This window comes from Oryctolagus cuniculus, chromosome 3 (assembly GCF_964237555.1).
Source record: "Oryctolagus cuniculus chromosome 3, mOryCun1.1, whole genome shotgun sequence".
NCBI classification, from domain to species: domain Eukaryota; kingdom Metazoa; phylum Chordata; class Mammalia; order Lagomorpha; family Leporidae; genus Oryctolagus; species Oryctolagus cuniculus.
Window position 1 is genome coordinate 165,809,664 of NC_091434.1, and position 15,298 is coordinate 165,824,961.

Sequence of the window (15,298 nt, forward strand, 5' to 3'; positions counted from 1 at the left end):
AATAAACAGGGGCCAGCGCTGTGGCACATCAGGTTAAAGCCCTGGCCTGCAGCACTAGCATCCCATTTGGGCGCCAGTTGAGTCCTGGCTGCTCCATTTCCAATCCAGCTCCTTGCTAATGCACCTGGGAAAGCAGTGGAAAATGGGCCAGATGCTTGGGCTCCTACACCCATGTTAGAGACCTGAAAAAAACTCCCAGCTTTGGCCTGTTCCTGCCCTGTTTATTGTGGCCTTTGGGGAGTGAACCAGTAAATACAAGACCTCTCTATCTGTCTCTCTGTAACATTGCCTTTCAAATACATAAAATTAACCTTTAAACACACACACACACACACACACACACAAAACATCCTTGTTGGTAATGCCCACCCTAGGAAGGAAGAAGGCAGCAGATAATGATTAAGTCCCTGCCACCCACTGGGAGACCTGGATCAAGCTGAATTGGCTTCAGCCCAGCCATGCCTCAGCTGTTGTGGGGATCTGGGTAGTGAACCCACAGATGGTCTCTGTCCTTTTCTCTTTTTCAGTCTCTCTGCCTCTGTACCTCTACCTCTACTTTTCAAATAAGTAAATCTTTTTTTTTTTTTTTGGATAGGCAGAGTTAGACAGTGAGAGAGAGAGAAAGGTCTTCCTTCTGTTGGTTCACCCCCTCAAATGGCTGCCACGGCTGGCACCTTGCGCCCAGCCGATCCGAAGCCAGGAGCCAGGTGCTTCCTCCTGGTCTCCCATGTGGGTGCAGGGTCCAAGCACTTGGGCCATCCGGGGCCACAGCAGAGAGCTGGACTGGAAGAGGAGCAACGGGGACAGAACCAGCGCCCCAACCAGGACTAGAACCTGGGGTGCCGGCCCCGCAGGCAGAGGATTAGCCTAGCTAGCCATGGCGCCGGCAGTAAATCTTTTTTAAAGATAATTAACTTCTGTTACTTGATTTGTCAGCTTTAGGTAATATTTGTGTTAGGAAAAGAGCACAGTTTTATCTATGGCGCGATCTACACGCTGACACCATCCTAGGCTCCAGCCCCCGCCGCCATTGCTGAAAGCCAGGTGGCCACATGGCCCAACCACCGTTGTCAAGCTCCACTCCCATCCTAATGGGATTCACTGCTCCTGCTTCCCTGCCTGCCCTCCGGCAAAGTTTTAAAAGGACCTGTTCCTGAACATGTGCTCTCTTCTCTCGCTCTCTCTCTCTTCTCTGCGCTCTCTGCTCTCCTCTCGTCTCTGTTCTCTCTCTTCTCTCCTCACTACTCTCCTCTCTCTCTCAGACTCTCCTCTCCCTTTTCCCTCTTCGCCCCTTCCCTCCGGTCTGCTTGGTTTTCCCCAATAAAACCTTTCCCTTACTCCGGTGTTTGGTGTGTTTTGTGACAGCCTAATGATTGTGCATGTTTTTGATATAAAAATACATTCTTTAAAGATTTACTTATTTGAAAGGCAGAGTTACAAAGAGGGAGAGAAAGAGAGAGAGAGAGAGCTGTAAGGCTGCCACAAAACACACCAGACACCGGAGTAAGGGACAGGGTTTATTGGGGAAAACCAAGCAGACCGGAGGGAAAGGGCGAGGAAGGAAAAAGAGAGTGAGAGAGAGAGAAGAGGAGTTAGCGAGGAGAGATGGATGCAGGAGTTGTATGGGGTTACATTAGTCCCAAAAGTCCAGGAGGGGTAGAGGGATGATGATCTGTCTTTAGAGCTACTTCCTGCTGACGTGGGGCGACGAGGCACTCTTCGCTGGCACGGGGCGATGTCTCAAGCCGCTGTCCCTGGGTGGGGAGCCGAGTACATCCCTGTAGCAGCATTTGATTGACCGCCTGGTTGCTGAAGGCCTTCGTTTGTTCCATTATTACCTGCTGTAAACACTTAGACACTGTAGTATAAAAGACAGGGTGAGACTAGCAACCAATGATCCTAAGAGTGGCATTAACCAGGTAATGAGAGGATTTCATAGAGGAGAGGAAAGGAGGGGGGTCTCTGGACCTTTGTGAGGATTGTTTGATGGACATGGTTTAAAGCTGATCCCAGCCAAGACCGGGAGAAAGGCCACTCAACTTTTGCAGGTAGAGGAGTCTGTCTGTAGAGAAATTCTGAACAATCATACAACATTAAGTGGAGGAGAGGACCATCAATATACAGAGGTTGGGAGTAGAGTCATTGATGTTAGGGTAGAGGCTGTGATTACCAAGGAATGAAGCCCAAGTGGGCTAGATACAAAGGACAGAGCCATTATTAGAGGACCTAAGAAAGGTGCTGTCTAAACCATGACTGAGTTCTCTGATTGAGAGGCAAATAGAACCTGACAGAAGAGGCTTGATAATAATCAGGTGGGTGGGGTACATCCTAAGGGAGATGTGAAGCTCCTTGGGGAAGGCACCCTGTTGACTTCCATTACCTGGCTGGCCTGGGAGGAGAGCTGGCCAGGTAAAGGCAGGTGGCATCTCTAACAGGAAATTTACAGCTCTGCCTGCAATGTTACTGACCCTACTTGGCCGTCCCCTCAACAGCGGTGGTCACTTTGGAAGCTGGCCCGAGTGAAAGGCTTTTCAGCTTGGAGCCAGCAAGATCTGTGGCTCTGACTTGGGTGTCCTTCGACTCCAGGGCATTTCCATTTCCAGTGACCCAACTCTCGGCTGGCAGAGCTGCCAGGGCTCTTCACAAGCTGACTTCTGCTGAAGCCCAGGCTTACCACATTGAAAGCCACCGCAGTGGACTGGTCTGTTGGGTCTCCTTGAGGGCAGATCACTGTACAGAGAGTCCTGCCACCTGTCTTTACATTCCTTCTGATACCTAGCTTTTTTTTCCTCCTGGTTTTTGTTAAAGCAGACCAGGAGATGCAAGTCAAGGGGGTGCGCAAGTCCCACCTCTAATCTTTGTGGCCTAAACTAGAAGTCTGCAGTCACAGGCATGTTCTGGTAGTGGTTTCTTTTGGGGTAGACATGCCCATGAGGAAAGCTATATCCTCACTTTAAAACCTTTTCCCTTTGTTTGGTCTGAAAGGGAGGTTTTGCCTATTTACTGTGCCTATGACGAAGTAAATCTAGCTGTGAAATTATAATTTAAGCTTTCATTTTGGCTGTGCTATTACAGAAAATGTTAGCCATCCCTTTTATAAGATACAAAGATCAAATTGTGCATCTTAGGGAGTCCTTCAGTATAGTCAGTTTCCCACTTCAAAGAGAACAGAGAAATGAGGGGAAAAGTCGGGCTTAGAATAGAGAAATGAGGGAGCAAGTCCCATATCGCTCACTGACACTAGCAGTATCAAATGAAAACTTAGCAAGCGACTTCAACCATTAGATAACAACTTAGGAAAACACTTACCAGAAGGTCCAATGCCTTCTATAAATTTTAAGAATACATGTATTTGGAAACATCTCTTAAATATCTAACATGAAGGCCGGCGCCACGGCTCACTAGGCTAATCCTCCGCCTTGTGGCGCCGGCACACCGGGTTCTAGTCCTGGTCGGGCCGCTGGATTCTGTCCCAGTTTCCCCTCTTCCAGGCCAGCTCTCTGCTGTGGCCAGGGAGTGCAGTGGAGGATGGCCCAAGTGCTTGGGCCCTGCACCCCATGGGAGACCAGGAGAAGTACCTGGCTCCTGCCTTTGGATCAGCGCGGTGCGCCGGCCGCGGCGGCCATTGGAGGGTGAACCAATGGCAAAGGAAGACCTTTGTCTTTGTCTCTTTCTCTCACTGTCCACTCTGCCTGTCCAAAAAAAAAAAAAAAAAAAAAAAAAAAAACCATGCTGTAGCTTGTTTAACCAGCAAACTCAAGCACAAGCATATATAAAAACATTTTTAGTTTCTTTCTACCAAAAAGTTTAAAATATCTGATACAGAGATTCAGGTCACATGAGTCAAAGTGTATCTTTGAATAGTTTTAGCTGTTTAAATTTATGGGCAATCTTTTAGCCACAAACCAATTAAAACAAACCCTTAATAAATTCTCCCATGTAGACATACAATATGTATACACATATAACATAATAGAACAATATAGCAGTTTCAATAATAGCTTTTTAAACTCTTTAACTTGTTTAATTTACCAATTGAATCGAATTACTTTCTGCTCTTAGTAACCTCAGTTAATCATACTTTCTTTCAGTTGGTACCTGTAATTCATTATTGGCTTCATCTGTTTACAGAGCCATCTCAAAGTACTGAATACAATAGATGTGGATGACAGAAGACTAAATAGCCATGTTTAAAATTATAAACTTATTAAGTAAAAAGAGGCACTTGCTTACTTCACACAGTATTTTTGAAAGCACCTGTAGGATTTTACAAAGCATTTAACGCTTTTAGGCCTCTGGGGCTTTCTCATTAAGATAATCATCATGTCTAATAACACAAGATCATTAGACTTTTTAACTTTCAGACATTCATAGCAGTAGCATTTTATATTATAAAAACTTAAAATTTAGCACCACTTCACATCTTGACAGTACTTCTAACATAATCCAAATAGCCTGATTAGTTGGTATCTCTACAAGATGAGAGACATTATTGTCCTTCGATTTTTTCCAGTTGGGCCCAAACTGGAAAAACCAAAGTCCAAATTCTTTGGAACTTTGAATTTTGATTTTTTGCATGCCTGTCAAGGATGCCAAGAAGGCTTAAAGTATCTGGTTGAAATAAGATTCCTTAACATCATGACATAATGTAGACCAAAATCATTGTTACAAGGTGATTATTCAAAGGTTTGAAAATAAGCATCTATTTAAATAACCCATAGCTCTTAAATAAAAATTCAGCTGTTTTTAAACAATTAGAATTTAACAGAGACATCAAGAGAACATAATAGATTACTTTAACTCATTGCTTTAACAGAGGATCAGATTCTAATTTTATGTCGAAGAGGAATAGATTAGTATATTTGTTATATTTTCCATCTGCCAATGTCCTTGATTTATACTTTGAAATAACCTGCTACCACAGCATCAGAAGACAAGCTCCAAGAGAGGAAGACCTGAGAAACTTGTCAAAGTGGGGTCTTTCAAGCACAATTTGGGAAGAAGCAGAATAATAGCTAACAATCAGAGGAGGGCAAAACCCCTCAGAAGGCCAAATTGTAATCCTGTGTAGCCTGCTCAAGATAAAACAAGGGTGGGCCAGGTAACTTCATCTTATTATCATGATAAACTAGGAACTCACAGAAGGGTGGGATCAGGACTTTGTCTTGCTGAAGGCAGCTTCTGGAAAGAGTTGAGCATCTTGTCCACTCCGGAAGGTCCCTTTTCTCATCCCAACAGGAACTGAACTGCCTATTAGCCCTTCTACCTCGTCACATCCCCCCAAGAGTGGACCCTAACTACTGCTGGGGTACGGGGACGACAGGGCTGTGGCCGCCTCAGAGCTGCTCCGCTCAAAGGGCATTGACCAGGGCAGCAGCAGAACATTCCTTGGAGGTCTTGTTGATCCATCAACTTTTAATCGTCTCTTTTTTTCTTAAGATTTTATTTATTTGAAAGGCAGACATTACAGAAAGAGAGGGAGACACACACACACATACACACAGATCTGCCATCTGCTGGTTCACTCCTCACATGGCCACAACCAGGAGCCAGTAGCCTCATCCTGGTCTCCCATGTGGGTGCAGGGGCCCAAGCACCTGGGCTGTCTTCTGCTGCCTTCACAGGTGCACTAGCAGGAAAATGAGTTGAACCAGTGCTGATGTGGAATGCTGGCGCTATGCTGCAATGCCAGCCCCTTAACATGTGCTTCTAGGAAGAAGGGTCTAAGTGCTCCTGTACTCCCCGTGTCATGTTTCACCTTCCAACAGCTCTAGCACTTTCATATTATCCAGAGGAACAGGCTCATGTTTCGGTTGTGTCCTCCACCCATTCTAGGTATTATTTGTTTATCTTCCATTCAGATTGTTTTTACTGCATCCCCTCCTCTGCCCTCTCTCAGAATAAGAATTGTAACTGTAGGATTGCTCAGATTTATGTCCTTTAGAAGTGAAAGAAATAAGAGGATATGTACTTAAACATTTAGCTTAGTAAACCATTTGTTTACTCATTTAATGAACTTATTTATTGAATACCTTAATTATCATAGTAATGCTATCTGTAATAGTGAAAAATTAGAAACAATCTAAATGGCTACTTTGAGGAGTTACTAAAGTGCTGTACAATTTTACAGGGAGGCCGGCGCCGCGGCTCACTAGGCTAATCCTCTGACTGCGGCGCCAGGCACACCGGGTTCTAGTCCTGGTCGGGGCACCGGATTCTGTTCCGGTTGCTCCTCTTCCAGTCCAGCTCTCTGCTGTGGCCCGGGAGTGCAGTGTAGGATGGCCCAAGTGCTTGGGCCCTGCACCCCATGGGAGACCAGGAGGAAGCACCTGGCTCCTGGCTTTGGATCGGCCGGGCGCAACGCGCCAGCCGTGGCAGCCACTTGGGGGGTGAACCAACGGAAAATGGAAGACCTTCTTCTCTGTCTCTGTCTCTCTCTCTCTCACTGTCTAACTCTGCCTGTCAAAAATTAAAATAAAATAAAAAGTGTTGGGGGGGCCAGCGCTGTGGCGCAGCGGGATGGGGTCCTGGCCTGAAACACCAGCATCCCACGTGGGTGCTGGTTCTGGTTCTGGCTGCTCCTTTTCTGATCCAGCTCTCTGCTGTGGCCTGGGATAGCAGTGGAGGATGGCCCGGGTCCTTGGGCCCCTGCGCCCACATGGGAGACCTGGAGGAAGCTCCTGGCTCCTGGCTTCGGATCGGCGTAATGCAGCCATCTGGGGAGTGAGCCAGTTGATGGAGGACTTCTCTCTCTGTCTCTGCCTCTATCTGTAACTCTTTCAAATAAATAAAATAAATCTTAAAAAAAAAAAAAAAAAAAGATCTGAGATGCCGGTGCTGTGTGAGTAAAGCTGCTGCCTACAGTGCCGTCATCCCATACGGGTGCCGGCTGCTCCTCTTCCCATCCAGCTCTCTGCTGTGTTCTGGGAAAGCAGTAGAAGATGGCCCAAGTGCTTGGGCTTCTTGCACACAATATGGGAGACCCAGAAGAAGCTCCTGGCTTCGGATCAGCCCAGCTCTGGTGAATGCAGCCATTTGGGAAGTGAACCAGCGAATGGAAGACCTTTCTCTCTGCCTGTACCTCTGTCTCTCTGTAATTCTGCCTTTCAAGTAAATAAATAAGTCTTTAAAAAAAGAAAAAGAAAAGAAAAAAAAGATGTATATAAAAATGTTAGTAATGTGGTTAATTCAAAACCAACCATGTAAGAAAAGGGGGGAAAATACTAGCAGGATATATACCAAACTATTAACTTGTCAGTGTGCTTCTCTTAGGTGGAGGTGGTTTGTGTTTCTTCCCCTTTTTTTGTACCTGTATTTTTCTCAATTACCCAAAAAGAGCATGTGTCATTTCTATAAGACTATATTTTTTAAGCTAAAGATAGAAAATGAGAATTGCTATAGTGTTTTCAAATACTCATAGTAAAACAATATAGGAGTACCTGAGAAGAATTCAGAAAATATTTGTTCAATGAGTAAGAGTGATTACTTATATATATTCCTAGATCCATGGTATTGGCTCTTTTGTGATTTTCTCCAGAAACAAGTCCTTAGTTCAGTATCTCAAAAGAAAAGCCATACATTGAACTGTCCTGCAGCTAGGAAGCTGCTTCAGCTGAATGTGCAGAGTTGAGGCCCGCCACAGAAGCAGCCCTGCAACAGTGCAGTGTTTCACAGTGTGCAGGGGCTCAATAAAAGTGCCCTTTGTGCTTGTCTGAGACTGAGGGGCAGGGCTTGTGGCAATTTATGTTATTTCTCCTTAATGGAAATTGAGGCAGCCTCTAATCCTGCTATCACATGACAGCTACTTATTTGATTTTTGGTAATTTGGGAGCAGCTGTGGACAAACGATTATTCTGCAAAAAGAGCCATGCCAGCTGCATGGCTGATCCAGTCATAGTCTTGCCCATACCAGACTTCCTGTCTACCATGTTTCTAACCCAGGGATAGTTTTAGAAACTCACCTGCTTCTTATTCAAATTTTTTTTCATTTGTAACTGCTAATAAGCATCTTAAGAATGCACTAATCATTGTCACCAACATTCATTAGATGTTTACTCCCTAACGGGCATCGTGCCAGACATTGGTTGTAAATCGTAAGGTGCTGCACAGAGTGGACAGAAGTCTTTCTTTGACAGGTGGATCAGCATTAGCTTGATTTTTGGCAGACGAATTGCGGTGTAGAGATGGGCTGGTGTGGAGACTGGTGAGAGCTGTGTTCATTGGTCCACACACTCTCCCAGGATCTGCTGTATGTGTGGGTAGTCTTTGATGCTCTCCTGCTATGCCCTGTGCTTCCACACACTGTGGCCTTTGGCTGCAGCACCTTCTTTATCCTGGTGCCTGACACACTCCTGGTTGAAGACTGCCTAATACTGTTAGAACCTTGTCTTCACAATGCTTCCTTAACCTTTGACAGTTGTCGCTGGACTAGGACTGTTCTTTATTAAATGGCAAACTTACCTATTTTACTTTACTATTTCAGCCTTAAGCATGCACTCTTTGGGGCTGGTGCTGTAACATAGGTTAAGCTTCCGCCTGCAGAGCTGGCATCATGGCTGCCAGTTCAAGTCACAGTCGCTCCACTTCTGATCTAGTTTCCTGCTAATGCACCTGGGAAAGCAGTGGGGAATTCCCCAAATACTTGGGCTCCTGCACCCACATGGGAGACCGGGATGAAGTCAAGTTCTCATAGGAGATTACTCTTCCTCGGCACAGTTCTGTGTTACATTTGCAGTCTTTGTTTTCGTACTGCATTGCTGCCCTTCTGCTGTGGGGCACAGTATTGTTCAGGAACCTCTGCCTTGTGAACAGCAGGACGCGCATTGTTACTTTGGTTCTGTGACCAGCGTGGGATCCCTAAGCGATCTGTGATCTTTGGCTTTCTGAACATGATACTTTGGGGAGGAAGTGCGCGGTTTTTATACAAGGATACCAGTTTTCACAGTCCATCAAATACTTCTGCCCATGGCCAAGAAGGTGTTCCACATCCTGCTGGAATGTAATTAAAGGGAGAAAGATTTATTTATTTATTTATTTTATTTGAGAGACAGAAAGAGAGAGAGAATGATCTTCCATCCACTGATTCACTCCCCAATGGCTGCAACAGCCGGAGCTGGGTTGATCAGGAGCCAGGAGCCTCTCCCAGGTCTCCCACACGTGTGCAGGGCCCAAGGACTTGGGTCGTCTTTCACTGCATTCCCAGGTCATAGGAGAGAGCTGGATCAGAAGTGGAGCAGCCAGGACTTGAACCGGTGCCCATATGGGGTACCGGCACTGCAGGCCTGGGCTTTAACCCACTGGGCCATAGGGCTGGCCTCTCTTGCTGCTTTTTTACATAAATCTTGTACCTTTCCTAGAAATGCAAGATGTAAATGTATTCTCATGTAAATTTTAAAGTTCATGGGCCTATTATGAGATGGTACACTTTTTTAAATGAGCAATAAGTTGTTCGCTTTCTAAAGTGCTTATACCTTAAACCTTAACATGTATCTTCATTCCGAAAAGTTATATTATCATAATAGGAAGAAAACTATTTGTGATATACACTAGTGTAGGTTTGTACAGATCATATGCCCAAGATCTGTCTTTGTTTAAGAAAGCCTAGATTATATAAGTTACACTTAGAAAAAAAATATTTAGCTCATAATTTATATCTGAGCAGTGTTCATGTTATAAAAATTTAATTGCAAAGATTGGGTATATGCTCTGTTTCTGTTTTTTCTAAATGACCTGTACTTAATAGGTGTACTAAAATTATGTTGGGAGCAGGATTGGAAATTTCTAACAGATGTGTACTTTATTTAGTGATTCTGTTGTGTGATGTATAAGCTTACATTACACTAGTGGTTTAATAGGAATTAAAAGGTAATTCATGTTTTCCATGAACTTCTTTGAAGTGCCCTCAGGGGTCAGTAGAAAGAACACGGTTCACTAGATGTCTTCGCAGAAGTGGGCATTACTCTTGATGATGTTTGTTTGCTCTCTTGTGTTGCTCTCGCTGTGTAAACACAGGTTGAGACATAGTCTCCTTGCAAATAAATAGGCCACTTTTTTTTTGCAGACCCTTTTCAGAGGGTCACAAAAATTATGATTACCTTTTACTTTTGAAACATTTGCCTTTAGAGTCGATGAAGTTGCTCTCTTGAGTTTAGCATTGATATTGTGAAAATAAATGTGATTCTGATTTTAAAAAAATGTTTGAAGTAGCTTAGGGGATTGGGTAGGGAGTTTCTTCTGTAGTGAGTAAAACAACACTTTACTTTTGATTGTGAACACCTGTAGGGTGGGGCGGACACAATCTTTTCTATCCCAGTGGTGCTGAATTTTCATGAGGGATATAGATGGGCCTGAATTATTGTGTGAATACACTCTGTTAGAAATTCCTTTAACAATGATAGATAATGACCTGTTATTAGAAATAAGTCATTTCAAAACTTGAAAATAGAATGTGGAACTGCACTGTTCAGGATGATAGCCACAAGCCACAAGAGGTTTTTTAATGAAAATTAATTAAAATTAAAAATCACATTGTTTGGAACAGTGAAAATTTATATTTTCATCATTACAGAGCATTATTCTAGCTGGTGTTAACCTAGAGCCTATAAAAGAGTTGACATATTTCAAAACATTTGATGAAATAGATTCACTTAACTCTCTTCTATGGAAGGATGTTTGTTTCAGTGAAGAATTTAAGCAACCTGAAATTCCTTGTGCTGTCTACGTTTGTTTTGGTTGTGGCACCCTCTACTGTTTCAGCCTTGTTATAGCAATAAAATCATGAAGGAGTCTGCCATTTGAATCCCAAAATGTTGAAATAATTCAGAAAATTCTGTATGCATATGCGTTTTTCTAAAAGAGAGAATGTAGTTCTCACCTATCCTCAAAAAAAAATCAGGAAGGATTCTCTGATAAGGGTCTTTAGGGTGGTCAGAACTCCTAGTGTAACCAATAAGCATTATTTCTTCCAATACCTTTGTAAAAACATGTAACTTGTGGCATTTAAAAAAAAAAAGATTTATGTATTTGAAAGGCAGAGTCAGAGAGGGAGATTGTCACTCTCCAAATGGCCACAGTGGCTGGGGTTGGGCCAGGCCAGGGTGAAGCCAGGAGCCAGGAGCTTCATCCAGGACTGCCATGTGGGTGACAGGGCTCAAGAAATGGGCCATCTTCCACTGCTTTCCCAGGTGCGTTAGTAGGGAGCTAGATCAAAAGTGCAGTAGCCAGGACTCAAAGTGGCATCCATGTGGGATGTTGGCATTGCAGGCAGTGGCTTAACTGCACCCCAACTTTTGTCATTTCTGTTTTGCCTGTCTTTGGGAATAAAACAATAAGTTGCACTTACATAACACTCACTCTCTATCATGGCTCATTTTAAGCCCTTTCACAAACAGTAACTCATTTGGCCCTCACAAATAAGTCTATGAAGTAGATTCCATTATTTACCCTCATCTGACTGACAGATGGTAACATTAAAGCACAGAAGTAAAACAAAACAAAACAAAAATCTCGTCTAAGGTTGCTTGTAAAGCAACAGAATAGGTACTTGAATCCAGTATTCTGGCTCCAGAGCGCCCCCCCATATATATACATTATATAGATATTATGTATTATATATAATGCTTATACTATATATTTTATTATATATGTATTATATAACATTATATGATATATTGTGTATATTACATATTATATATCTGTATTATATATACAATGTTTATTGATTTACTTTCATCTACTTGAAAGACAGAATAAGAGAGGGAAAGATGGGTGGGGGCCGGGGAGAATCTTCCATCTGCTGATTTACCCCCCAAATGCCTCACAGCCGAGACTGGTCCAGGCTGAAACCAGGAACTGAGAACTTCATCCAGGTCTCCCTTGTAGGTGGCCGGGGCCCAAGGAATTGGGCGGTCATCTGCTTCCCCAGATGCAGCAGCAGGCAGCTGGGTCAGAAGTGGAGGAGTCAGGACTGAAACTGGCACTCACACATGGGGTGCCGGCAAACCAGGCGGCAGCCCCAGTGTAGTCTTAACTCTCCTGATGGCGAAGTGAGGATCTGTGTTGAAGCAGGAGTGGGGTGGGAGGGAGAGGAGACTCTCCAGACCCTCGTAAATTGTGTCCTGTGCTCTATAGGAAGAAAGGGTGACTGAATCGCTCTGTCCACACTAGAGTTATAATCAGTACTGTGTGTCAGTAATTTGTCATGGATCTACATACAGTAGTATCCACCAACCTTTTTTTTGTTTCCACAGTTTTAGTCATCCAACGTCTAAAAATATTAAATGGAAAATTCTAGACACAAACAGTTCATCAGTTTTAATTTGTACACCATTCCGGGTGTCTTGATGAGCTTGCGTGCTGCACTGCTCTGTGCATCATCTCAATCCAGTGTGTGCCTGCTGTGTGCACTGCCTGCCCTTTAGTCACTTGGTAGCCATCTCAGATGTCAGAGGGACTCTCACGGTATGGCAGTGCTGTGCTCAGGTAACCCTGTTTTACTTAGTGATGTCCCCAAAGTGTGAGACTACTGATGCTGGTAATTCGGATGTGCCAAAGAGGTGCCATGAAAGACTTAATTGAATTGAAAAGATAAATGTTTATGCATAGGGAAAAGCATATTATATAGAGAGTTCTGTACTATCTGTGGTTTCAAGCATCTCCCAGGGGTGGGAGGGTCTTGGAACATAGCTCCCTTGGATAACAGGGAACTGTTATTGTCTGCCAAGAAATTAGAGTGGCAGATGAAGGTCAAAGCTGCCATTGTCATATTTGGTTTGTACAAATACCTAGTCTGTTCGTTGAATAAATGACACATCTTTCCATGGCTGTCGTTGTGCTTTCTATAAGGAGACACATATAATATCATGGTAATACTGATTTTTCAAGTTTGTAGGAGCTTCAGACCTGTTAAGCACCTTAAAGAGTCGCATAACTCACAGATAAATATTTGTATCTCCTACTTTCTGTCCTTTTTTTTTTTTTTTTTTTTTTTTTTGACAGGCAGAGTGGACAGTGAGAGAGAGAGACAGAGAGAAAGGTCTTCCTTTGCCATTGGTTCACCCTCCAATGGCCGCCGCGCTGCAGCCGGCGCACCGCGCTGAGCCCATGGCAGGAGCCAGGAGCCAGGTGCTTTTCCTGGTCTCCCATGGGGTGCAGGGCCCAAGCACCTGGGCCATCCTCCACTGCACTCCCTGGCCACAGCAGAGGGCTGGCCTGGAAGAGGGGCAACCGGGACAGAATCCAGTGCCCCGACCGGGACTAGAACCCGGTGTGCCGGCGCCGCAAGGCGGAGGATTAGCCTAGTGAGCCGCGGCGCCGGCACTTTCTGTCTTTACTCCTCATTTCTTTTTTTTTTTTTCCTAAGATTTATTTATTTATTTGAAAGGCAGAGTTACAGAGAGGCAGAGGCAGAGAGAAAGGGAGAGGGAGAGAGAGAAAGAGAGAATGTTCCGTCCGCTGGTTCACTCCCCGGACTACTCCCCAGGTGGCCACAATGGCTGGAGCTGTGCCTGTCAGGAGCCAGGAGCCCGGAGCTTCTGAGTCTCCCATGTGGGTGCAGGGGCCCGCAGACTTAGGCCAGGCCATCTTCTGCTGCTTTCCCAGGCCACAGCAGAGCAGGATTGGAAGTGGAGTAGTAGGGACTCGAACTGGCACCCATATGAGATGCCTATGCTACAGGTGGCAGTTTTACCCGCTACACCATGGTGCTGCACCCCCCCCCCCCAATTATTAGCATGTCTCATTTCTCTCAGTGAGGCATTTTATAAACTCTTTTTTTTTTTTTTTTTTTTTTTAAGATTTATTTGAAAAGCAAAGTTAGAGAGAGGAAAAGACAGTTCTTTCATTCGTTGGCTCACTCCCTGAATGGCTGCAGCAGCTGTGGCTGGAGCTTCACCTGGGTCTCCCACATGGGTGGCAGGGACTCGAGTACTTGGGCCGTCTTCCACTGCTTTCCCAGGTATAAGCAGAGTGGCCTGGACTTGAACCAGCACTCATGGGATGCCAGCATCGCAGCCAGTGACTTTAACCCTCTGTGCTAACTTTTTAGTGATTTGTTAAACTGAAATTTTGTACTGAACTTGATCAGTACAAAGTTCTGGAAACAGAAACCCTAGCGGTGGGCCTGTAAAATTGACCTTACAGTGACTTCCTCACTGAAGGTGTAAGTCCAGACTGCTGCTTCCCACACTCCTGAGGAGCTACTTACAAGGTCACACACTCTGCTCCCTTTGTATCAGTAAGCGCCTAGAGAACCGCATGGAGCAATTTAATTCTGGGATTGGCTACGCAGGTGTTGCAAGACAAAGATCAAGAAGTAGATTCCCAAGTAATGCAGACAGGAAGCGCAGTTATCACCCTGGGGCTGGGGGAATGGAAGCAAAGCACCTAGGAGGTCGGGGCCCCCACCCAGCTGGGAGTCTGCCCTCAGCTGCCAAAAGAGCAGGGGCACAGCTGGCGTTGGGAGGCACAGCTGTCCCCTTGCTGGAGCTTTGTGGAGTGAAAGAAGCCGGGACGTCTCTTCTCTCCTAATCTTCCTGTACAGTAACCTAACCGGAAGCTGACTGGCAAGTCTGCAAAACATGATTGGCCGATCCAGCCCAGGACTTGGATATAGAGCAGCTCAGAACAGGTACAGTGGCTCTGCTGTATCCAGCGGTTCCCCATTCATGGATTCAATTAATACAACTGTGGATTGAAAATATTCAGGGAAAAAGGTGACATCAGTGCTGAACAGGCTTCTAGTCTTTATTCCCTGAACAATACAGGATAGCAACTATTTACCTTGTACTTGCTATTGTGAGCGATCCAGAGATGATTCGCTGTGTGTGAGAGGATGTGTGTATAACGTAGGTGCAGCCTGTCATTGGCTTCAGGCTTTTTCATTCTGTTGTAGAATTTCTGACCTGGTTACGCAGCTTAGACTCTGGGTACATCTAAGAGTATAAGTTGAGCCTCTCAGTGTTCCTGTCCCTGGTTGGACTAAAAGACACCAGCTTGATCTGAGATCTTCCCTTAGGCGCTTCTTGATGTTTTTCTTTTGATATGATAATATTATTGATTAGGCTAATGGTTTCTTTTACATTTAGTCATACTTTGATTAGATTTCCTGGCCTGTTCTTCCTGCTTTGACTTTTAAAATATCCTATACTTAATCTCCTCCATTGTGGATTTGACTACGTTTGACTCCCTTGGACATTCCCTCCAAATTCTCATAGCTCTGTAGGTATTATGGACCGCAGCTGGTAGGGGACTCTGGGGACAGTGCAATCTTTCTCTGTGCTTCCTTCCATTGGCTCTCCAT

General features: G+C 44.6%; 1 protein-coding gene across 12 annotated transcripts in view; it reads left to right on the top strand.

Moving 5' to 3' along the window:
- Positions 1-15,298, top strand: part of NRF1 (nuclear respiratory factor 1) — a 157,213-nt gene that overhangs the window by 35,614 nt on the left and 106,301 nt on the right. Inside the window, exon 2 of one of the 12 annotated variants that reach the window (XM_051849779.2) lies at positions 14,540-14,626. The exons of 8 other annotated variants lie outside the window; for them this stretch is intronic. The gene's annotated coding sequence lies outside the window, so the exon portion shown is untranslated. Of the gene's footprint in view, positions 1-12,966; positions 14,627-15,298 lie in introns of those variants that run through there. 3 more of the 12 variants (XM_051849780.2, XM_051849777.2, XM_070071306.1) reach the window with 3 other exon arrangements.